We start from the raw sequence: 25104 nt of genomic DNA, 5'->3' as shown, positions 1-25104 counted from the left end.
GATAGATCGGAGGAGTTGGGACTGTTCTCCTTGCAGAGGAGAAGGCTAAGAGGAGATTTGATAGAGGTGTTCAAAATCATGAGGGGGCTGGACAGAGTGGATAGAGAGGAACTGTTCCCACTCGTAAAAGGATCAAGAACAAGAAGGCACAGATTTAAAGTGATTTTCAAAAGAAGCAAATGTGATGTGAGAAAAAACTTTTTAACACAGCGAGTAGTTAGGGTTTGGAATGCACTGCCTGGAAGTGTGGTGGAGGCAGGTTCAATCGAAGCATTCAAGAGGGCATTGGATGATTATTTGAATAGGAACAATGTGCAAGGGTATGGGGAAAAGGCAGGAGAATGGCACTAAGTCATAATGCTCATTCGGAGAGCCTGTGCAGACACAATGGGCCAAATGGCCTCCTTCTGAGCCATAACATTCTGTAATTCTGTGTCATGAAATGAGCATGCTGATGCATCGAACTGGTCTAAATTGTTTGGAAGGCAGCATAGGGATTTCTAAGCCTTGGCAGATCTAGGAATAAGTGGATGGCTGCTACAAGCAGCATCAAAATGGGTTGATAGGCTTAAAATTGATAGTGTCATTAATTGTGTGGGACCCATGCACAGGAACAAGCAGTGTTACTACAATATAATAGCAGCTATAGGCAAGAAAAAAGCTAAGCAAGAGGTTATAAAAAGGTAAATGGTCGCAGTGATGAATGAAATGGAACTTAAGTGTTTTTATACTGATGCAAGAAGCTTTGGAAATAAACTATTGAGATTAGAGGCTTGCACACTTGTTGATATGATTAACATCATAGGCTTCAAAGCAACACAGTTGTACCATAAAATAGAGTCATAGAGGTTTACAGCGCAGAAAAAGACCCTTCGGCCCATCGAGTCTGCGCTGATCAAACAAGTACCTAACTATTCTAATCCCATTTTCCAGCACTAGGCCCATAGCCTTGTATGTCATGGCATCGCAAGTGCACATCCAAATACTTCTTAAATATTATGAGGGTTTCTGCCCTCTGCCACCCTTTCAGGAAATGAGTTCCAGATTCCCACCACCCTCTGGGTGAAAAAATTCTTCCTCACATCCCCTCTAAACCTTCTGCCCCTTACCTTAAATCTATGCCACCTGGTTATTGATCCCTCCGCCAAGGGGAAAAGTTCCTTCCTGTCTACCCTATCTATGCCCCTCATAATTTTATATACCTCAATCATGTCCCCCCCTCAATCTCCCCTGCTCCAAGAGAAATAAACCCAGTCTATCCAATCTCTCCTCATAACTAAAACTCTCCAGCCCAGGCAGCATCCTGGTAAATCTCCTCTGCACTCTCTCTAGTGCAATCACATCCTTCCTATAATGCGGATTCCAGAACTGCACGCAATACTCCAGCTGTGGCCTAACCAGTGTTTTATACAGTTCCAGCATAACCTCCCTGCTCTTATATTCTATACCTCGGCTAATAAAGGCAAGTATCCCATACACCTTCTTAACCGCCTTATCTACCTGTCCCGCTACCTTAAGGGACCAGTGGACATGCACACCAAGGTCCCTCTGAACCTCAATACTTCCCAGGGTCCTACCATTCATCATGTATTCCCATGCCTTGTTTGTCCTGCCCAAATGCATCACCTCACACTTATCTGGATTAAATTCCATTTGCCACTAATCAGCCCATCTGACCAGCCCGCCTATATCCTCCTGTAATCTAAGGCTATCCTCTCCACTATATATCACCCCACCAATTTTCGTGTCACCCGCGAACCTACTGATCAACCCTCCTACATTCAGGTCTAAATTGTTTATATATACCACAAACAGCAAGGGACCCAACACCAATTCCTGTGGAACCCCATCCAGTCACAAAAACACCCCTCAACCATCACCCTCTGCTTCCTGCCACTCAGCCAATTATGGATCCAATTTGCCAAATTGCCTTGGATCCCATGAGCTCTTACCTTCGTTATCAGTCTCCCATGCGGGACCTTATTAAAAGCCAAACTGAAGTCCAAGTAGACTATGTCAAATGTATTGCCCTCATCTACACACCTGGTCACCTCTTCGAAAAATTCAATCAAATTGGTCAGACATGACCTCCCCTAAACAAAACCATGCTGACTGTCCTTGATTAATCCCTGCATCTCCAAGTGTAGATTAATTCTGTCCCTCAGAATTGCTTCCAATAGTTTCCCCACCACTGATGTTAGACTGACTGGCCTGTAGTTCCCCGGTTTATCCCTTCCTCCCTTCTTGAATAACGGTACCACAATGGCTGTCCTCCAGTCCTCTGGCACCTCTCCTGTGGCCAGAGAGGTATTAAAAATTATTGCCAGCGCCCCTGCTATCTCCTCCCTTGTCTCATTCAACAGCCTGGAATACATTTCATCCGGGCCTGGAGATTTATCTACTTTTAAGCCTGCCAGACCACTTAGAACCTCCTCCCTTTCTATGCTAATTTCTTTAATTATATCACAGTCCTTCTGCCTGATTTCCATACTCACGTCATCCCTCTCACTTGTGAAAACCGACACAAAGTATTCATTTAGAACCCTACCTACGTCTTCTGGCTCCATACACAAATTACCACTATGGTTCTTAATGGGCCCTACTCTTTCCCTAGTTATCCTCTTACTCTTAATGTACTTGTAAAATAACTGGATTTTCCTTTAATTTACCTGCCAATGTTTTTTCATGCCCCCTTTTTTCTCTCCTAATTTCCTTCTTAAGTTCCGCCCTACATATTCTATACTCCTCTAGGGCTTCCGCTATTTTGAGCCCTTGGTATCTGCCATAAGCCTTCCTTTTTCTCTTTATCCAGTCCTGTATATCCCTCAACATCCAATGTCCCTGGATTTTTTGGTCCCACCCTTTATATTTGCTGGAATATGTTGGTCCTGTACTCTCCCTATTTCCTTCTTGAATGAGTCCCACTGCTCTGACGCAGATTTACCTAAAAGTAGCTGCTCCCAGTCCACTCTGACCAAACCATATCTGATCTTATTAAAATCGGCCTTCCCCCAATTTAGAACTCTGATTTCTGGCCCATCCTTGTCCTTTTCCATCACAACCTTGAATCTGATGGAGCTATGATCACTATCTATAAAATGCTCCCCACTGATACCTCTACCACTTGCCCGGCTTCAGCCTCCACTACTTTCTGAAGAAGAGAATTCCACACACCAATAACCCTTTGGGAGAAAAAGTTTCTCCCCATCTCTGTCTTAAAAGGGAGACCTTTTATTTTTAAACTATGTCCCCTACTTTTAGCCTTCCCGACAAGAGGAAACATCCTTTGGGTTTCCACCTTATCAAGTCCCCTCAGGATCTAATATGTTTCAATAAGATCACCCCTCATTCTTCTGAACTCCAATGGGTATAGGCCCAACCTGTTCAACCTTTCTTCATAAGATAAGCCCTTCATCCCAGAAATAAGTCCAGTGAGCGTTCTCTGAATTGCTTCTAAAGCAATTATACCTTTTTTCTCAACATGGAGATCAAGACTGTGCACAATATTCCAGCTGTCATCTCACCTGTTCAGGCAGAAAAACTTCCCTACTTTTTTAGTCCATTCCTCTTGCAATAAATGTCAACATTCCATTTACCTTCCTAATCACTTGCTGTAGCTGCATGCTAACTTTATGTGATCCATATACCAGGACACCCCGATCCCTCTGTACCACCGAGTTCTGCAATCTTTCTCATTTAAATAGTATACTGCTTTTCTATTCTTCTTGCCAAAATGGACAAGTTTACATTTACCCATTATATTCCATCTGCCAATTTTTTTTCCCACTCATTTAACCTGTCTATATCCCTTTGCAGTCTCCCGAGCTCCTCTTGACAACTTACTTTTCTACTATCTTGGTATCGTTGGCAAATTTAGCTACCATACATTCAGGTCCCTTCATTCAAGTCATTGACGTAGATTGTAAATGGTTGAGGACCCAGCACTGATCCCTGTGGCACTCCACTAGTTACAACTTGCCAATCTGGAAAAGACCCATTTATCCCTACTCTCTGCTTCCTGTTAGCCAATCAATCCTTTATCCATGCTAATATGTTACCCCTACACCAAGTTGTCTTACCTTGTTTAGTAACCTTTGATATGGTACCTTATCAAATGCCTTTTGGAAATCCAAGTACACCACATCTACCGGTTCCCCTTTATCCACCTTGAATGTTACTATATCAAAAAACTCTAACAGATTAGTTAAACATGATTGCCTTTCAAAAAGCCATGTTGGCTCTGCCTGACCAAATTGTGATTATCTAGGTATCCTGCTATAACCTTCTTAATAATGGATTCTAGCACTTTCCCTTTGAAAGATGTTAGGCTAACTGGCCTATAGTTTCCTGCTTTCTGACTCTCTCCTTTCTTGAATAAAGGTGTTACATTAGCTATTTTTCAATCGTCTGGAACCTTTCCAGAATCTAAGGAATTTTGGAAGATTATAACCAATGCATCTGCTGTCTGTGTCACCACTTCTTTTAAGAACCCTATGATGCTGGCAATCTGGTCCTGAGAACTTGTCAGCCTTTAGGTTTAATAGTTTTTCTGGTACCCTTTCCCTGGTGATGATGATTCTATTAAGTTCATCCCTCCCTATCATCTCTTGATTTTTAAGAACCTTTCAGAAGTTTTCTAAGTCTTCTACTGAGAAGACAGTCACAAAATACCCATTGATTTTGTCTTCCTTTATCAATTCCCCAGACACTCTCTAGAGGACCAACACTAGCTTTAGTTACTCTTTTCCTATTCAAATACTTGTAGAAACATTTACTACCTGTTTCTATATTACTAGCTTTCTCTCATACTCTGATTTCTGCCTCTTTATTATCTTTTTCGTTGCTAAAGGGCCAGAGATATATTTTCTTGTAAAGGAGACTTGCAAATTGTTTATGAAGTCAGTGAGAGAAATTCTACCACACACTAAAGGAACATCTTCAGCACCTGCCTGTAACATGCAGCTGGGAAAACCCAGCACTCAGCTGCAAGAAGGTGGGCAGCAGAGGGGCGGGGCATGACAGAGGGGTGGGAGGGGAAGAGGTTGCCCATTCCCCACTGAGGCTCAATTTAGTCTCAACTCAAACTCATATTTACGTGTGCTGAGCCATCACAGAACTAAGCTGTTTTGAGACAAGGGATCCCTTATCCTCAAGAGAGAAGCTCCGAGAGACATAACAACCAGATGCATGTAGCGCCTAGGAGAAACATGAGGATAGGTTTAAAATTTAAGAGATCACAAAATTAGGATTGCATGGAGGAAAGAAACAATTGGTACTTGCAGTACTAGTTTTGATTAAATTATAGTTACATTAAAGTTGACTCTTTTGGCAGAATGAACCATGTTATGGTGTCATTCCATGGGGGCTATCTCACTTGCCCTTTGTAACCTGGTATACGAGGCAAAATAGTCCTGGAAAAATAGCGTAAGTTGTTATAATTTGTTGCTCATTCACTGAGTAAAGGAGGAATCTTTAGCCAGAATTCCCTTAACATAGGGTTATTCACATAACACAAGTAACACAGGCACAGACTCCCATTTCTTCCCTCCCACACAGGTGGAAACCGATTCTTACATATACTTAAGAATAATGCCCTAACCTTTCCTCAATTAGTAACAGCTGTTCTCATTTACAACCAGAGCATGCACTTCATTGTGATGGGGTTGCAACATTAACAGATTCCCTCCTTCCTTAAAGAAAAAAAAACAAATACATAGTTACAGACAAAACTTCTTAAAAAAAAGGAAGAAAGACAAATAAATCGTACACTCTCAAGACTCACATCATGAATCATCTTTCTTCTAAGGCTCCCAATAATTTCTCACTGGAAGCATTCCTTTTGGTAAAGCAATCAGACAATGGATGGCTTGCAGCTACTCATTTAAGTTTGGAGATTTCCTTTTTCTCCAACATTTGTTTCAGACTTGCAATATCAATTCTTATTCCCTTCTCATTCGCACACCTTGTGGAGTGCACATTATCCCAAAGGGAACGATTGTCTATATAACATTCTATCAGTAGAGTTTCTTTGGCATCTCCCTGATACAGAATTTTCCCTAACATCTTTGATATAAAGAATGCCATGCTAACTGCCTTGGCAAGCACAAGAGTTTTAGCAGCTGGAGTACTTTTTACTAATCTCCTTATTTTCCTTAGCCTTCCAAGCCAAGGGGCAAAATTTCCCACTTTCTCCCATAACACATATTATAAAACTGGCTGTGTTTGAAAATGCATCACAAAGGTTTGCATGAAAGGCAACACTAAAAGCAATCAATTTTATATTTTTAGGGTCACACAAAGGTGGAAATTTTAGCATACATTTCTCCATCTTTAATTTTAAAAATATTTTGTTCAGCAATAAGTGTCCTCAACCTTTGGATATTTCATTATAATACTCAGTCCTAAGACATCAAAACTTGCATCCAGCCTTGACTGTGTGCCCGGCTAATTCAATTGTCAAATTAGAATTCACAGCTGCTCCATCTCAGCATTGGTAACATCTGCATCTTTTAGTGAGGATCTGGCATGATTGACTCTTGTAAGGTTAACACTTTCTAAGCAAGATTTTTGATGTAAAGTAACATCAGACCCATACTGTCTTTTTCCAACCCAATATATTCAGAGACCCAAGGAGCCTGACCCCCCACCTTAAATTTTGTCAATAACATTGTTTTGGAACCCCCTAGTACCACCCCATAGGAGGTCATCAACATGCAACATAAAGATGCCTGAGAGTTTCCCATCATGGTACCAATAAAGCATAGCAGGATCTTCTTCAGATGGAAACAACCCACCTTTAACAAAACTGAAAAATACCATACTCTGGAAGCATCATTCAAACCATATACACACTTATTTAATTTCCAAAATCTTCCTTCTACATCTGGTGCCTCATTAATGGGTTGTAGAAACATTTCCCTCTGGAGGTGATCCCTCTGAGAAATGTAGCTTTTATGTCTATTAGCTTACATTCTCAAGAAAACATTGCTAAAAGGGCCAAAAAAAATTCAAAATTACCTTTCCCACTGTGGGCGAGTCCGCTCTAATCTTTTTATCTCCTAAGCATTCGTCAAACCCTGGGCCACGAGCCTAACCTTGACTTGATAAGTTCCATCCAGTAGGACCTTTTCTGTGCAGATCTATCTGTGCGATAACGCTGGTTGACCCCTATCCGCATCCTCTGATTACACGCCAAACTCTCTCCAACTTTCTAACTCTTTCTGTTTAGCCTCACATATGGCTTTGTCTCCTAATTTCATGGCAGCTACAAAAACATCTCAGTTATGGGAACTTCTACTACTTTTTCATCAGGATGATTCTGCATTCCCCATTCTACTATGCTGTCTAGGCAGACTGTGACCTCTACTCGCCTAATGAAGTCTTTCCAGGCTACTACTGTTAGACTCCCTGTATACCCTATTTGAGGCCCTTTCCACCATGCATGAACATTTCCTCAACCAGGATTCATCGCCTTACTCATTATTGTAACCCGAGCTACGCTTCCTTAGTTTCCATTCTCGTACTGCATTCTCCCAGTCCATGGCCTTCACTGCTCGTCCATCATCCTGGACATTCAACCAATTCTTATATTTTCCAGTAGATTTTCCTGCCTGCCCCACTATTGTTGCATCCCTCCAGTTATTCAATCATTCTGGACAGTACGACACCTGGGAACCCACTTTAGGTAGTTGGCTTCTAGAGAAAATAGCCCTTTCCTGTTCATCACAAACAGTTTCTCTACCAGCATCTAACCCCTGATCTATCATTTCTTGTCCCTCTGGCTCTACCCCACAAAATATAAGAATGTGCAATGCACAATGTGCTTCATCATCCTTTATCACATTGTCAGTATCCTAAAATGTATAATTCATTCCAATGACTCCTGGGTGTCGTAAGGTGTTGGTTAAAGTTCAGAAGATCTGAAGAAATCTTCACAGTCATACATAGGTTAACTGTAAGTCTTCATTAACTCTTAGAACTATTTACAGATAAAGGGTACAAGCTAGGAACTGTCTCTGGGCTTGCTCTGTCCAAAAGCCCTGTCCAACATTCAACTGACTCTGGGTGTGGGTCATGTGTTCTCTGTAGGCAGTACTGCTCCCAGTCCCACATTAACCCTATATGTGCCAGACCCTTATCCTACACCTCCCCCAAGTCTTTATCCAATGTGTTAGGAAATAGAGATAGTTTAAGTAAGTTATATTTGTATTTGTAGGTGTTAAGAATGAGAATCTGGCTTTAATTTTTAAGTTTGATTTGTATTTCTATGCCTGTGAGTTTGATTTCCATGTTGGATAATCATTGTTTTCCCCTCACGTCCTATAACTTTCCCTGAACCTTTCCGCCCTCTATGCCCCTCTCTCTTGTAATAAACCAGATACTTGAAATAAAATAAAAACATAAAATGCTGAAAAAACTCAGCAGGTCTGACGGCATCTGTGGAGAAAGAAACAGAGTTAACGTTTCGAGTCTGTATGACTCTTCTTCAGAGCCATACGGATTTCTTCAGAGTCATATGGGCTCGAGATGTTAACTCTGTTTCTCTCTCCACAGTTGCTCTCAGACTGGCTGAGTTTTTCCAGCATTTTCTGTTTTTATTTCAGATTACTAGCATCCGCAGTGTTTTGTTTTTATCCCTGGAAATAAATTCTATCTCAAACGGTCTTGCGCGATGTTGCAATGCTCTCCAAATTCTTTCTGAAAGGTCAGCCTTGACAAAACTTTTCCTGTAACGCATTCAAGTGGGCAGTGGAAAAAGAATAATGGCAGTTCCTTCTAGGGCCGGGGGAGCATCAGACAGCACTGAAGGCAAATTTGGATTCCTTTCACGTACCAATCGGTATGGGTTATACCCCCCCCCCCCCCCCCCCCCCCCCCACCTCAACAATTTGCAAAGGATTTTTAGCATGTACTGCTTATGCCAATGCCATTTGCAACTTACAAGCTGATTGGTCAGCCAGTATCTTATGCAACATCTCATCAATTACTGCGATTCCTCTCACATAAACTATTGCTGAACGGGCTCTTGACCGCAGTATTCGTGACTATAATATTCAAATTCTCACACATTTCCCAAAATTCATCATTTGCGAATTCTCCTCCATTATCCGTCAAAAATTTCATTGATGTCCTAGTCTGGTACAAACCCATTTTTCCATGATCTTGCCCACAATGGTCTGCTTGTCCTTGCTATTTATTACAGTAGATACACTGAATCTGGCTGCTATATCCCCAAAGTGTAACAAAAAAAATCTTGATTCTGGTCCCGTAGCTTTAGGTTCATAGCCACTATGTCATTAAATTCTCTGGACAGTGGAAGGCTTACAACAGGGTGTGTTGGTGCCCTTCAGTATTTAACATAAATGTCACATTGAGAAGGAACTTGCTCAATAAGAGTTTCGTATTTCCTATTGACAACTCCAGCATCACGCAGCAGAGCTTTTTATTTCTGTGACGAAGGATGTGCGAATTACCTGTGCAATTTCAAAATAATTCTTTTCCTGTCAGCCAGACTTTTATTCTCTGAAGTCAACAATACTGCCTGAACTTCGATGAGAAACGTTTGGTTTCCTCAATGATATGCAGTAATGGCCTAATCGAGTCAATGTAAACCCACAGCTTTCCCAAATATAAGTACCCTGTCATTTTCCATATCTAGTTTCATCTGCACTTTTTCATTGTGGACTTGCTCAACAATAAAGGTATCTAACTGAAGACCACATCAGAACCAGTGGAGAAACTTATTCCCGATATCTTGCATGGGATGACCACTCTTTTGAAAGACTTTAGCATTTTGTCATCCCCAAACCTAAAGCAGTTGGAGCTTTCATACTCTTTAACCTTATACCGACCTTCCTTGTCAAGAGATTCCAAGTAGCAATTGTGCCCGTCCGCCCCACATACTGCAGAGGTGCAGCCGCTATCCAACACCACACAGTTGAATGAATCAGTGACCAAAACACTTATCATTGGACTCAAGCTTCCAGTAAACAATACAGTTCCTCAGGCCAGTTCTCCACATCATTCTCAGCATTGGCATATCCATTTCATGCGTGACCTCACAGACTCAGTTTTTGTGCTTCAAGCAATTCATTGCATAATTATATTTGGAATCACAATGAAAGTATCTGTTAATTATTCCCCATGCATTTCCATTGTTCAAGAACATCCGGTTGCTATCCCAGATTTGCTTTTTGTCTTGATTCTCAAATTGGCTTGAAGTGCAACTCTCTTCAGACCAGCTATCAACAACTCCACCTTTGTACTGATGCCTGCATCTAGTATTCAGGCGGTCTTGAAATTCAGCAACCATGGAGCCCTCTATTCTTTGCATCATCATGGAGTTGCCTGTATTTGATCTGAAAGAAGCTGGAAATGACTGCTCTCCCAAAAATATCTTTAAGACATCAGCCATTTAGTCTAAAAGAGAGTCTTCTCCATGAAATGCCAGTCAGTACCAGAAATCTATCTGCATGCAAAATCTGTGCACAGTCCAGTAACTTGAATGCATGCACAGGCCCAAGGATCTCTAGGTCAAACTTTGTCAATCTCTAATACAACCTATCAGAGTCCATAATATGCTCTTCCAAAGAACGATTCCAAAGAACAAAGAACGATTCATACATTTATCAGAAGTTGACCATGCTTCATAGGCTTCCAACAGATCATCTTTCCTGTAAACCCTATCTACAAATTATAATAGAAGAGTTAATCCATCTTCGATATCCAAGTCACCCACATCCAACTCTGAAAATACTTTACTTCTAATCTTACTTTTTCCTGGTAATGACAAAGCCAAAACCCTACATTATTTCCTCTTGGATGCCGAGGTAACTCAAGTCCACATTCCCACCTCATTTTTCCATTGCTCAAACAGCTTAGACTTTGGAAAAAAAAAGTGGATAACCCAAGCTTGAGAATTTGCATTGAAGGTCAACCATTTTGCACCAAAGGCTGCCGGGAGCAATACTTTTGGCAGAAGCTGGAGACAAAAATTCCTCATTCAACTTCCAACCAGCACAGCGTAATGTTCACTCTCTACCACCATGGTATAATTCACTGCTCATTCACTGAATAAAGGAGAAAGGTGGAGCCAGTCATTCCTTAACATAGGGTTATTCACATAATCCAGAGGGCACAGGCATGGGCACAGGCTCCCTTTTCCTCCCCCCACACAGGTAGAAACTGGTTCTTGTATATGTTTAAGAATAATGCCCTAACCTTTCCCCAATTAGTTACAGCTGCTCTCACTTACAATTAGAGCATACACTTCATTATGACCAGATTGCAACATTAACATAAGTGCCATATTATAATAACATGGAACAGAAAACATTCCCTAACTCCGTAGCTCCCAGTGGAAAGTCAAAATGAAGGAAACTGCATCACAGTGATTTAGGCCCATCTACACTTCAAGGTTCCTTCAACCATGGCTCCCCACTAGGAGTGTGGCAACAGTGAATTTATCCCAAAACATGAAAAAACTAAAATAATTTAATTTGCTTTTGTTGAAGGGAGGAAGGCCCAAGGTCCTTAGATGTATGAGTGCCACGGATGTGGATGAGTCAATTATTTATCTTGTACTATTACTTAAGACCTAAAGGACAACTTTGCAGATTAACATGCCTGAGCCAAGAATACTGATTAGAAGATTTTCTTTCCCAAAGAGCAGTAGATTAGTGAAATAAGCTCTCAGAAAAAAAATCAACAAATGCTGTTGAATAACCCACTTAAAAAGGGCTGATGCAATATCTGATTCACAACAGGATTGAAGGTTACAGTGATAAGCAGAGATGGGAAATGATGAAGCAATCTATAGAGCACAATGATTTTTGTGCTGTTGTGACTATGGAAATACTGTCTGTAAAATATAATTGTCCATGGGTAAAAAAATATATAATAATGATATATTTGAATACCTTATGGGCTCTCTCAGTTTTAACTTCCTGAATGGTTTACTTGTGATTATTGATCTTCAGGAGATTAAAATCATTGGGTCTGATTGTAAAGTTGTACTTTGTATGTTGAAAAGAATAGATATATTGAAACAAATGGGCTTTTCTCATTCCATATGTTTTCATCCTTCTGATTTTGCACTGCTGCATGTAGTAGCTAGCTTCCTATGACTGGGCCTGGAAGCAACCCTTTGCCAATGATGATGATGTTCATAATCCAAGAAAAAGAAACGGTTGTGATACTTTTTGCCTGAGTATTTGTTAGCCTGTTACTCCATCAGCCAATGGAAAATAATCCACAAAAAGGCCTAATGGTACCATAGTAGCACCATAAAGGATTACAAGATAACAACAGTCTTGTACAGTAGTGTTGCACCATCGTGCCTGTCAACCTAATAGGAAGAAACAAATGCCAGTGGAACGTATGGCTAATAGAAACCAAAAAAAGTGCTGCTTCACTAATGTGACAAGAGAAGTTATTGACTGAATTATGGAAGTTTTCCCCTCATTGTCTGATGGTCTTGTTTAAGTTTATATAATAAAAAAATGGGTATTGACCTTAATATTCAAAGAATTCTCATGCGGTATTCTGTTCAATTCCAATATTTATATAGCCATGGAGTTATAGGGTCATTATGGCTTAGATGGAGGCCATTTAGCCCATCAAGTTCATGCGGCTCTCTGTAGAGCAATCCAATCAGCCCCATTCCCATGCTCTATTCCAGTAGCTACTGTAAGGTTTGTTTTTCCCTCTTGTGCCTATCCAATTTCCTTTAGAAATCACTCATCATCTCTGCTTCTACTGCCCTTGTAGGACCCTCACATCCTTCCTAAACTGTGGTGACCAGAACTGGATGCAATATTCTACTTGTAGCCTAACCAGAGCTTTACGCAGATTCAGCATAACTTCCCTGCTTTTGTACTCAATGCTTCTGGTTATGAAGTCCAAGATCACATATACTCTCTCGATATGTCCTGTCACCTTCAAAGATCTAAGCACACGAACCCCCCAGGCCCCAGTGTACCTGTACATTCTTTAGAACTGTGCCATTTAGTCTATAGTGCTTCTCCCCATCCCTTCTGCCAAAATGCTTCACCTTGCACTTCTCTGTATTAAATCCATCTGCCACTTGTTTGCTCATTCTGATAGAATATCTATGTCCTGTTGCAGTCGATGGTTCCAATCTGAAAACAACCATTTATCATGACCTGCTGTTTTCTGTCTTTAAGCAATTTTTTAAAATCCAATCTGACTCTGACCCTCCTATTCCATGAGCCTCAATTTTCTTAGGCAGCCTTCTATGTGGTACTTTATCAAGGGTTTTTTAAAAATTCCACATAGACAATATCCATTGCATTCCCTTCATCAACCTTCTCTGTCACTTCATTAAAAAATTCAGTTGGATTAGTCAAGCATGATCTGCCTTTTATAAATCTGTGCTGGATCTCCATAATTATCTCAAACCTCTCCAAGTGCCTGTTGATTTTTTTCCCCTAATTATTATTTCTAAAACCTTACCCATCCCTGAAGTTAAACTGACCAATCTGCACTTACTAGGATTGTCTTTACACCATTTCTTGAATAAGGGCGTCAAATTTCCCACTAGCCAACCTCTGGCACTTCCCTTTATCCAGTGAAGACTGGAAGATATTGGCAAAACTTCCACGTCTCCACCCCCACTTCTTTAGCAAGCTGGAATGCAAACCAGCTGGACCAGGCAACTTATCCACTCTAAGCATCGCCAGCCTTCCCAGTGCATCCTATTTATCAATTTTCACACCTTCCATTACCTCTACCATCTCTGCTTATATTTATATTCTGTTAGCATCCTCTTCCTTAGTAAACACCGATACAAAGTACACATTAAGTATTGTAACTTTGCCTGCAACTGTAAGCATCTGTTACTTGCTTTGTCCTTAACATGCTCCACCCACTTCTTACTACTGTTATGAACAATGTGTAATTTTTGATTGAGTTTATATATATATATATTTGTATTAAGAAAGGTGAAAATGGTTTCAGTTTTGTTCAGGTATTGTTTATGAACCTTGGTGCCTGGGTGTCTGGATAGATTTGTGACTAAAGGTTTCAGGCCTTTTGGGTTTGTTTGTATATATACATTTTTAATGAGGTTTTACAACCTCTGAAATTAAAGAGATGAGTTAAAAGGGGTTGAAAAAATCAGTGATTTTAAAAGGGAAAAAAACAAAGTAGGAAAAGCTTTACTGTTGCTTAGCGACAGTGATCCAGTAATACAGAAACAGACAAGACAGGAGTTGAGAGAGGGGAGTTGAGTGTGTTGTCAGAGAAAGAAGACAGGGATTTGAAGATCTCTGAGGAGAAAAACTGTGAGGCTAGTGGGTCAGTAGTTAACTGAATAATCAGTTATGGAACTCAGTAAAGTGATCAGTTTCACAGAGGTGCCATTGGAAGAGTGGGATTAGGGGACTCGTTTGTTTGCTCTGCAGTTAAAGAAACAGTGAGTTTAGAGTGTAGTTTTTGGGTGTCTCGGGGAGAGATACGAGTTGGGTGGGAAGCATCAAACGAATGCTCAGAAATTCACCAGAAGAAAACATTTGCAATGGTGCCAGTCCCAAGCAAGAAGCCTTTGTGTCAAGCTAGTGCTAACTCTTCACTGGTTTATGTGTCTGTAAAGATATTGCTGTGGTAAAGGAATAGTGGGAATTTGAGTCATCTTCTTGTATTTGTGATCTTTTCAACCTATTTGTCTGGTCTAATATACTCAGTTTTCTTGTTTAATAAATATCTTATTCTTTGTGTTACTAGTTCATCAGCAGACTCCTGTGAATTTGTTCAGTAAGTTTCCTCCATGGTTTCCAAAATAAAAGTTAAGATCTATCAGGCCAGGTTTCGCTCTGGGATCTGACTTGTCCAGTATTAACAGCAGATGGGATCGTAACATTAATCACTTGCTATTTAGATCTTGGTAAAAAAAATTTGGGTTCCCTTTTATGTTAACTGCCATTCTGTTCTCATATTCTCCCTTTGTCAGTCATATTTTTCTCTTCCCTTCCCCTGTCAATTTATTGCATTTAGCTTAAGAAGATAAGAAAATAAGAAATAGGAGCAGGAGTAGACTATCTGGCCCATTGAGCCTGCTCTGCCATTCAATATGATCATGGCTGATCTTGGGCTTCAACCCCATGGGCAGGAAGCAAGCGGGCGCGATTGGCGGGTCTGGGGTCAGCCGGGGAACGAACCGCCGACAGCGATCAGCTCCTGACCGCGAATTCACACTGGCTGGCCAATTAATGGCCAGCCAGCGTGAAACGCGCGCTGATAGGCTCAGCGCTGATAGGGTGGGGGCAGGAGGAGGGCAGGCACTTAAGTCAGCGTGGGCGTGGGTGAGTAATTACAGAAAGCTTCCTGAAGGCAGAGGTGAAGACCTGAGCAACCTAAAATAAAGCTGACAGAAACCGGAAAAAAGTGTCCAAACTTCATAATCAGTCACTTGAAAATATAGGCAATGAAAATGCTGTGTACAGAAATTTATTTTAATTTTAATATATCATGGAAACCTCATTCCGCTTGTCCTATTCGTCCGTCCGCCAACTGTAACATTGGGTGGGCAACGGAAATCTCTGATAATTGCACCATTAATGGGCTTAATTGCCCTCTTAATTGCTGGCGGGCGCACTTCCAAGTTTAGCACACACCCACTGACCAAAATATCGTGTGAATACGCAATGACATCGGGATGCTCACCCAACATCATCACGCACTATTTTACACTAAGCGAGTCAGGCATGCGCCCGCCCACTGAGCAAAAAGTCTGCCTCACTTTTCCAGATGCTCCCCATATCCCTAGTAAGAATTGTCTATCCCAGCCTTAAATATATTCAACAATGGAGCATCTACAACCATCTGGGGTAGAAAATTCCAAAGACTCACAACCCTTTTGAGTCAAGAAATTTCTCCTCACCTTAGCCCTAAAGGATCAACCCCATATCCTAAAACCGTGCCACCCTTTTCTAGATTTCCCAGACAGGGGAAACAATGGGCGGAATCATCCCAGGTTTGCACTGAGTGTGGTAGTGGGCAGGAAAAAGGACGTTTTACCCGCTGGCCGCAATGGCAGGTTTTTGCACCCTATCACCCCAATCCCACCTCATTAATTATGCATTCCTGGCAAACACGCCAGGTAGCTGGCAGGGCATCCTCTTATTTGCCTGCCCCGCCATCACCTCAGTCCTTCAGTAAACCAGACACCATATTTAAAGGCTGCTCCTGCAAAGAGCTAGCACTCTTCAAGTGATAGGAAGCTGCTGGGAACTGATGGCTGCCAAAGGGAGGAAACATGCTGCCCCCAAATTTAAGGATGCCTCCCTGAAGCGTCCACTGAATGCAGTAGAGGTCTGCTGCGATGTCCTCTACCCTTGCTCTGGCTGAAGGCCAGCAAGCAATGTCAACAATCCAGCATGGGAAGTGATGGCAATGGTGACCAGCACCAATATCCTGCAGAAGAGGTCAGCCATCCAGTGCAGGAAGAGGATGAATGGTTTCATCTGTTCCTCCAGGGCAAGTCACTATTCTCATCACTCTCAGATCACACACTCACAAATCCATCACACATTCACAGGGATCTCACACCTCAAGGGAGAACACCACTAACTCTCATGCACACCCTCAATTCTCCATCAGGCTCAAATCCTCTCGAGCTTGCGCCCGCATCCTGTCCATGTCTCCGCTTACCACACAAACATTCCACACAGTGCCATGTGTCCTGCTTGCACTCTCCCCATCTGTTTTCATGCAGGAGAAGCCTGCTCACAACAGCAGGGAGAGGTCCCAGACCATGGGGTGGAGTGGCTCACATTAGGCCCCTCACTCACTTTGAGCACGTGGATTGTGCCTGCGGCAATGGTGAGGTCAGCGGCGAACACCCACGTGAGGATTCTGCACCACATCATCCCTCTTCCTACATAATTGTGAGTGCTCTCTCTCCTGCTTTTGTCTCTGCTGCCATGCACTAATTATTGCTCCTTTGGTTCACAGGATTCTCCCACAAAGAGCCTTCTTCCATCACACTCATCTCACTGTCCTGAGCATTTTCAATGCTGCCTGCCGAGATTGTCTTTCACTTGTGTATCTAAGCTGACCTGCATCACCTGACCACATTCCCATGCAGCGCCTGTGCCCGTCCAACACGAGGCTCCTCTCACCAATTTAAAAGATTTTAAAAGATGGTTGTTGTAAAGTATGTCTTCAGCTTCCCTGTCCTTTCCCCTCCCCCCAGTCACCCATGTCCTTTCTTCCATCACTGTTGACTCCACTGGCATCACCTTTCACCTCCCCACTGTCACCTACCAGCCACAACTCTTGTCTTTCCAGGATGTCCAGGTGAACATTCACGTTCCCTACCTTCCTGAGAATCACACCCCCATCCACATTGACCTCCCAGACCTCATCCTTCCCACCCCCCGATGTCGTGTCTGCCTCCGAGTCCCCACCAACCACCCTCGCCATCCCTTCTACCGCTACTGTTGCACCCTCACCCTCCCACCCTACCATCTCACTCTGCCATCTCTCATACTCACCATTCCCTCCTACCACGCCCACCCTCATTTCACTCCCCAGGAGGCAGTCATCATCCCCACAGACTCTCCCTTGCACATTCACCTAGACATCCCCTTACTCCTTCCTCCACCCTTACTCCTTCCTCCATCCTTACTCATTCCTGCACACTTTCTTCTTTCTCCACTCTTACTCCCTCCTCCCCCCCAACTCCCTCCTTCCCTTGGACTCCTACCCCTCTCCGAACTCCTTCCTTCCCGCGGGCACCTCCCACCCCCTCCAAAGAACTTCTTCCCCTGATGACCTTCCCCCCTCCAAACTCCTTTTTCCCCCTGGCCTCCTTCCCTCTCCGAGCTCCTTCCTTCCCCCGAAGTCCTTCTCCCCTCCGAACTCCTTCCCTTACACCTTCCTTCCTCCTTACACCCACCTCCTTAGTTGCCGCATTCAACCCAGTTACACCCTCCTCCCCCCAACCTGTACTCTTCTGCTCCTCGGATGTCCGTTTTGTGAGCAAGGCCCTAATGGTAAGTCCCAACATCTGCATGTCACCCTTGTCAAGACGTATTCTGGGCCGGCATGTTTTGCTGCTGACGCGGGCGGTAAATTTGACATGGTGGGGGCGGTGGGAAGTATGATTCCAGGGAGCGGGGTTCATAATGAGATGCAAATTTATTAGGATGACGTTCCCGAGGTGCAGCGGTGGGGAGGTGGCTCGCCATTGACGATTGACGGGCAAAGTGGACGATCACAAACTAGCTTCACAATGTCATGAAACCAATTTTTGGCCTTCCCACCATATTGTCCACTCACGCCAGTCTTGACTCCTGATGCCAATAGGGACGGAAAATTCCACCCAATGCCTCAGTATCTACACTTCATAATCTTGAGTATTTCAATGAGGTTGCCTCTCATTCTTCTAAACTTCAGAAAACATAGAATCAATTTACTCAACCTTTCATCAGGACAACCTTCTCATCCCAGGAACCAGTCTAGTGAACCTTTTCTGCACTGCCTCCATTGCAAGTGGATCCTTCCTTAAATATGGAGATCAAAATTGCACACAGTATTCCAGGTGTGGTCTCATCAAAGCCCTATACAAGCGTAGCAAGACTTCTTTATTTTTGTACTCCAATCCTATGCGATTAAGGCCAACATGCCATTTGCTTTCCTAACTGCTTCCTGTTCCTGCATGCCAATGTTTCGTTAAAGCACAATACTGCAAATGCTGGACATCTGAAATAAAGAACAGAAAGTGTTGGAACAGCAGGTCTGGCAGTACCTGTGCAGAGATTCGAAAAAGAGTCATATCAGAATCTAAAGGTTAACCCTTTCTCTTTCCACAGATGTTACTGGAACATTTTGAATTCTGTGTTTCTTTAAATGTTTCCCACTCTTCATTTATTGCCATACCTTTCTATTTACCCAATCATCCTTAGCCAGCTTCCCCTCATTCCTACATAATTGGCTTTGTTTCAGTCTAAGATTCTTGTTTGCGATTGGAGCATGTCGTCTTCAAACTTAATGTGGAATTCACAAGAAGACAAGAATTAGGAGCATCAGTAGACAATTTGGCCCCTTGAGCCTGCCCCACCATTCGGTAAGATCATGGCTGATCTGTTTATGGCCTCAACTCCACTTTCCTGTCTGCCCCTTATAACCCTTGACCCCCTTGCTGATCAAAAATCTGTCCAACTGAGCCTTGAATACATCCAATGACCTGACTGCTCTCTGGGGAAAAGAAATCCACAGGCTAACAACCTTAAGAGAGAAAGAGAATTCTCCTCATCTCAGTCTTAAATGGAAGATCTTTAATTTTTAAACTGTGCTCCCTAGTTCTAGACTACTCCACCAAGGGAAACATCCTCTCAGCTTTCAACCTGTCAAGCCCCCTTAGGATTTCATATGTTTCAGTAAGATCATGTCTTATTCTTTTAAATTCTAATCGTTATAGGCCCAACCTGCTCAACCAGTTCAAGCTAAACCCTTCATCCGAGGAATCAGTCAAGTGAATCTTCTCTGAACTGCTCCTAATTCAATTACATCCTTTCTTAAGTAAGGAAACCAAAGCCGTACACAGTATTCCAGATGTGGTCTCACCAACTGTACAACTGTGGCAAAACACCGCTACGTTCATATTCCATTTGCCTTGCAATTAATGACAACACTCCATTTGCCTTCCTAATCACTTGCTGCACCTGCATACTAACTTCTCGTGATTCATGAACCAGGACACCCAGCTTCCTCTGTACTGTAGAGTTCTGCATTCTCTCACCATTTAGAAACATAGAAACTAGGAGCAGGAGTAGGCTATTCAGCCCTTCGAGCCTGCTCCGCCATTCAATATGATCAAGGCTGATCCTCTATCTCAACGCCATATTCCCACTTTCTCTCCATACCCCTTGATGCCCCTAATATCCAAAAATTTATCAATTTCTTTCTTGAATATACCCAGTGACCCGGCCTCCCCAGCCTTCTGTGGTAGAGAATTCTACAGGATGACCACCCTCTGAGTGAAGAAATTTTTCCTCATCTTAGTCCTAAATGGCTTGCCCCATATCCTGAGACTGTGGCTCCTGGTTCTAGACTCCCCAATCAGGGGAAACATCCTCCCTGCATCCAGTCTGTCTAGCCCTCTTAGAATTTTATACATTTCAATCAGATCTCCTCTCATTCTTCTAAACTCTAGTGAATACAGGCCCAGTCGAACCAATCTCTCCTCATACGACAGTATTGCCACCCCCAGTATCAGCCTAGTGAACCTTCACTGCACCCCCTCTGTGACAAGTATATCCTTTCTTAGGTAGGGAGACCAAAACTGCACGCAATACTTCAGGTCTCACCAAGGCCTTGTATAACTGCAGTAAGACATCCCTACTTCTGAACTCAAATTCTCTTGCAATGAAGACCAACATACCATTTGCCTTCCTAATTGCTTGCTGCACCTGCCTATTTACTTTCATTGACTGGTGTACATGGACACCCAGATCCCTTTGTACATCCACATTTCCCAATATATCACCACTTAAATAATACTCTGCCTTTCTGTTTTTCACACCAAAGCATATAAATTCACATTTATCCACATTATACAGCATCTACCATGTGTTTGCCCACACACACAACTTGTCTAAAGTTGTCACAAATCGCCCTGAAGCCTCCTTCTATTCTCCTCCCAACTCACAACCCTGCCCAGTTTTGTGTCATCAGCAAACTTAGAAATATTACATTTGGTTTCCTCATCCAAGTCATTTATATATAATGTGAATGGCTGGGACCCAAGCACTGATCCCTGTGGTACACCACTAGTCACCACCTGCCATGGCGGAAAAAGACCCATTTATTCCCACTCTCCATTTCCAGTCTGTCAACCAATTCTCAATCCATGCCAGTATATTACACCCGATCCCATGTGCTTTAATTTTGCCCACTAGCCTCTTATGTGGAAACTTATTGAAAGCCTTCTTGAAATTTAAATAGTATATTGCTTTTTTATTCTTCCTGCCAAAGTGGACAAGTTCACATTTTCCCACATTAGACTCCATTTGCCAATTGTTTTGCCAACTAACCTATCTAAATCCCTCTTTGGGTGGAATTTTCCCAAAATGAAACTAAGCGCGGTGCCGGGCAGTTTCCGCAGTGTCCAGCCCACTGTCTGTAATGGCGGCAACTCACGCCTGATTCTACACTTGGAGCTTCATTAATTATGCAGAGGCACCATTCGCTCCGAATCACCTGCGGGTCGGGGACATAACCTCATCTCCTTTATTCATGTTTCTCCCTTTTAATTCAAATTCCATTGTTCACATGGGCAGAACTTTCTGGATGATGGGGGAGGGCGGAGCGGGAACGGGCACAGGTGGGCGCGCTCAGCCCGCCGGGTCCTATGGCGACCCGGTGGCCTGTATAAAGGAAACCCTGGCAGCCTTGGTAAGGTTGCGCTCAACGGCTGGGCGAAGGGTTCTGCAGAGGGGCAATGGAGGTTATGCAAGTCCAGGGGGTAGGCCATTGGGGCATGTCAGGCCGGAGGGTAGACCATCCGGGCAGGCCAGGTCGGAGAGTAGACCATCAGGGCAGGCCAGGCCAGAGAGTAGACCATTGGGGCAGGCCAGGCCGGAGGTTAGACCATCGGGGCTGGCCAGGCCGGAAGGCAGGGCGGGGGGCCAGTGTGCCCTTTGTTTTTTGGATGACTGCCTTACTGCCCTCCTCGAGGAGGTGGCAGCATGGCAGGAGGTGCTGGTTCCCCAGGATGAGAGGAGGAGGTCCCCCCACATGCCAAAACGTGCCTGGGAGGAGGTGACGGTGGTGGTGAGCTCCTGCGACATAGTGCAGCGCACCTGGATCCAGTGTCGCAAGTGCTTCAACGACCTGTTGCGCTCAATAAGGGTGAGTACCACTTTGGCATTGGTCACTTAACCCAGCAGGTCGGCTTTACCATCCTCCCCGCTGCCCCCCCGCTGCCCCCCACCACCACCCCAACCTCCCACGTCTGAGTATAGTGACTGCATTGAATCATTGACAGCATGAGTCCTTCGCTGGTGGGCCAGCAGATATTGCCCATGCCAAGGTCACCCTGAGAGGGTAGTGAAGAGATGGGTTCTGTGCCCGCAGCATGTGGTACACTGAGACCCACATTACTGTTTTGGGGGCAACCTGGAGGAGCTGCATCTAGGCGCAGTGCTGGAACTCCAGGACATGACCAAGTCAGGGTGATGACATGCTGTGAGGGGAGCTTCAAGGTGGCGTGGCACCGAACCATCTACTGCCCTCTGCACTCCATGTGCTTGCACCTCCTTGCTATGGAAGGATATACCGTGTGGTGCCTAATGTGATGTAGGCAGCATGTGTCCAAGGGGGCTGTTGGGGGGGCGGGGGGGGTGGTAGGGAACAGGCCTAGCACCTTTGTGTGAGTGTTTGGCAGCAGCAGTGGGGTGAGGAGGCACTGGGGCCCTGATATGTCTCACTCTAGTTGGGGTGGGCCGTGCGCGAAGAGAGTCCATGTACAATTTTCACTAACCAATGCTCGTCTCTCATTTTCAGGAGAAGAATGCTCATAATGCTGCAGAGTGTGAGGACTGGCGGCGGCCAGGCGCAGTTAGCCATTCTCAGCCGGATTGAGCAGGAGGCCCTGGATTTGGAGAGGCGCCATGCGCCCAGGTCCACTGGTGTGGGTGAGGCTGGGGTGCCATGGCTAGGTATTTATGCCAGCAGTGAGGTCAGCATTGTTCTCCCAACAGCCATAGCAGTGCTGAATGTTAATTGATTTAAGTTTGCAACATGACTTGACCGTTGCTTATGGAAGGATGAGCGCATAATGATCCGGGGGACAGGGTTCACTTTGTCATTGTCTCCACGTTAACTGATCCAATGTCCTTGTTCTTCCTTTCAGCATCAGCGGACCAGGGCCGGGAGGAGGAGCAGCAGAGGCCCCCCATTTCACACCTGAGGGCCCTGAAGTCTCACCAGTGTCACACCATCTCTGCCAGGCAGGCACCAGCGCAGATATTGGCATCTCGGTGGGAGTTAGAACATCGGCTAGTGTCCCGGGGCATAGCGGTGTGGGCACTTCACAGTCCCTGGAGGAGCTGGCAGAGACAGAGAGTGCCCATGGCACCAGCAGTCGGAGGACTGCAGGGGACCAGGCACATGCTCAGTCGGTGCCTGATGATGAGCTTCTGGAGTCATCCATAACACAGCAGGGGCAGGTAATGCAGCCGGGTGTGCAGGAGCATCTGGGGGAGATACTTGAGACTATGCTTGGCTTGGTCTCCATGGTGGAGGAGGCTACATGGACGATCACCAAAGCAATGAGCCACATGTCCAAGCGCCAAGTGTCCTCCATGGAGAGAGTGGCAACTCTCGTGGAGAAGCTCCTGTCGGAGACCCATCAGAGCTTCTTGGGGATGCGCTCTGACCAGCAAGCCCTCACATCGGCAATGACCTCAGCTGGTCAGTGCCAGTGTGGGAGATGGTCTGGGCACCAAGTTTCCCAGCTCGGTGCTCATCTATCCATGGTGAGCAGGGAGGTCCGAAGCGACCTCACGTCGGCGCAGCAGCTGCCTGTCGTCTCTGTGGGCGCCTCTCAGGGCGCTCCGGATGAGGGCGGCAGCTCCTCCGCTCCTCTGCCAGTGACTGTAGCATCTGATGAGGCTGCAGTGACTGGGGAGATGCCAGCTGTGGAACTGGCCGCTCCCTCCCATGCGGGGCCAGCACAGGCTCCACGGGCCAGAGGACGACCGCCAAGGTCATCGAGGCCAACAGGACAGCAGAGTCAGCAGGCTGTCTCAGGTACCACTCCCAGCGATGGGGCAGCAACAAGACGTAGCACCCGGAAACATAAACATAAGGCACCTTAGGCACACCGCGGGTTTATCACTGATGCTTTTGTGTTGGCCCGAGATGAGGACTTTATGATTTGCTTTGAATTGGAACACCCTTGTCATTTTGTTTCATTAAGTTTCTTTATCTGTGATATTAAATTCAGATATGTCACCATGGCTGAGGGTGCCTCTTTTCTTCTGCAGGCGTACGGTTTCCAAAAATGTTAGGAGTGCTTTGTGGGACATTCAGCTTTATTAACAAGGCCCTTAGTTACTGTTCCTATCCTGGCAGATTTTGCACTTAGATATTGAGTATGGAGCCTACAGCCCAGGCTTGTCCTGGAGGTCCATCTGTGGTGTTCTAGCTGAAGGCTCATAGGATTAAAGCCTCCCGGGTGTCCCTGCCTCCCTGCAGTATGCCCGGGTCAGTGTCTACCCCCTCAGCATTTCCCAGTGCATGCTCATCCTCGGACTCACTGCTGGACTCATAATGTGCAGCCGCAGCCACTGCTTTGATGCCTTTATCGTCCACTGTGTCCCCCCTTTCCAGCGCAAGATTGTGGAGAGTGCAGCATGTAACCACCATCACCGACACACAATCTGGGGGGTACTGGAGTGAGCCTCCTGAGCAGTCCAGGCATTGGAAGCGCATCTTGAGAAAACTGATGGTTCTCTCCACTACAGCCCTTGTGGAGACGTGGCTCCTATTGTACTGCTGCTCAGCTTCTGTTCTTGGATGGCATAGTGGCATCATGAGCCACCTTCTGAGGGGATAGCCCTTGTCACCCAGCAGCCAACCATCCAGCCGGGCTGGAGCACTGAAGAGCCCCGGCACCTGGAAGTGTCTGAGGATGTAGGCATCATGGGAGCTGCCTGGGTACCTTGCACAGACTTGCAGAATCTGCATCCTGTGATCACACACTATCTGCACGTTCATGGAGTGGAAGCCCTTCCTGTTGACGAAGGCACTGGGCTCACCTGCTGGTGTCTTGATGGCCACATGTGCACAGTCTATTGCACCCTGGACGCAGGGGAAGCCAGCAATGGCCGTGAAGCCTCTGGCTCACTGTGTCTGGCTTGACTGGTCCCAGCGGAAGTGGATGAAGGTCAATGCCCATCTGAACAGAGCGTCTGTAACCTGCTTGACATAAGAGTGGACAGCTGATTGTGAGACACCGCAAAGATCACTCACTGAGCCCTGGAAGGAGTCAGAGACGTAGAAGTTGAGGGCAGCTGTGACCTCAGAGCCACTGGCATGGGGTGTCCGCCCACACAGTTAACGGAGATCTCAGGCCCT

General features: G+C 44.8%; 1 protein-coding gene across 1 annotated transcript in view; it reads right to left on the bottom strand.

The window, feature by feature from the left end:
* The window catches only part of fgb (fibrinogen beta chain), a 285364-nt gene that overhangs the window by 159907 nt on the left and 100353 nt on the right, over positions 1 to 25104 (bottom strand). The gene's annotated exons all lie outside the window — the stretch shown is intronic.

Source organism: Cetorhinus maximus, chromosome 1 (assembly GCF_964194155.1).
Source record: "Cetorhinus maximus chromosome 1, sCetMax3.hap1.1, whole genome shotgun sequence".
Lineage (NCBI taxonomy): Eukaryota > Metazoa > Chordata > Chondrichthyes > Lamniformes > Cetorhinidae > Cetorhinus > Cetorhinus maximus.
Note: the sequence above shows the minus strand (reverse complement) of the source record. Positions and strands in the feature narration are given on the sequence as shown.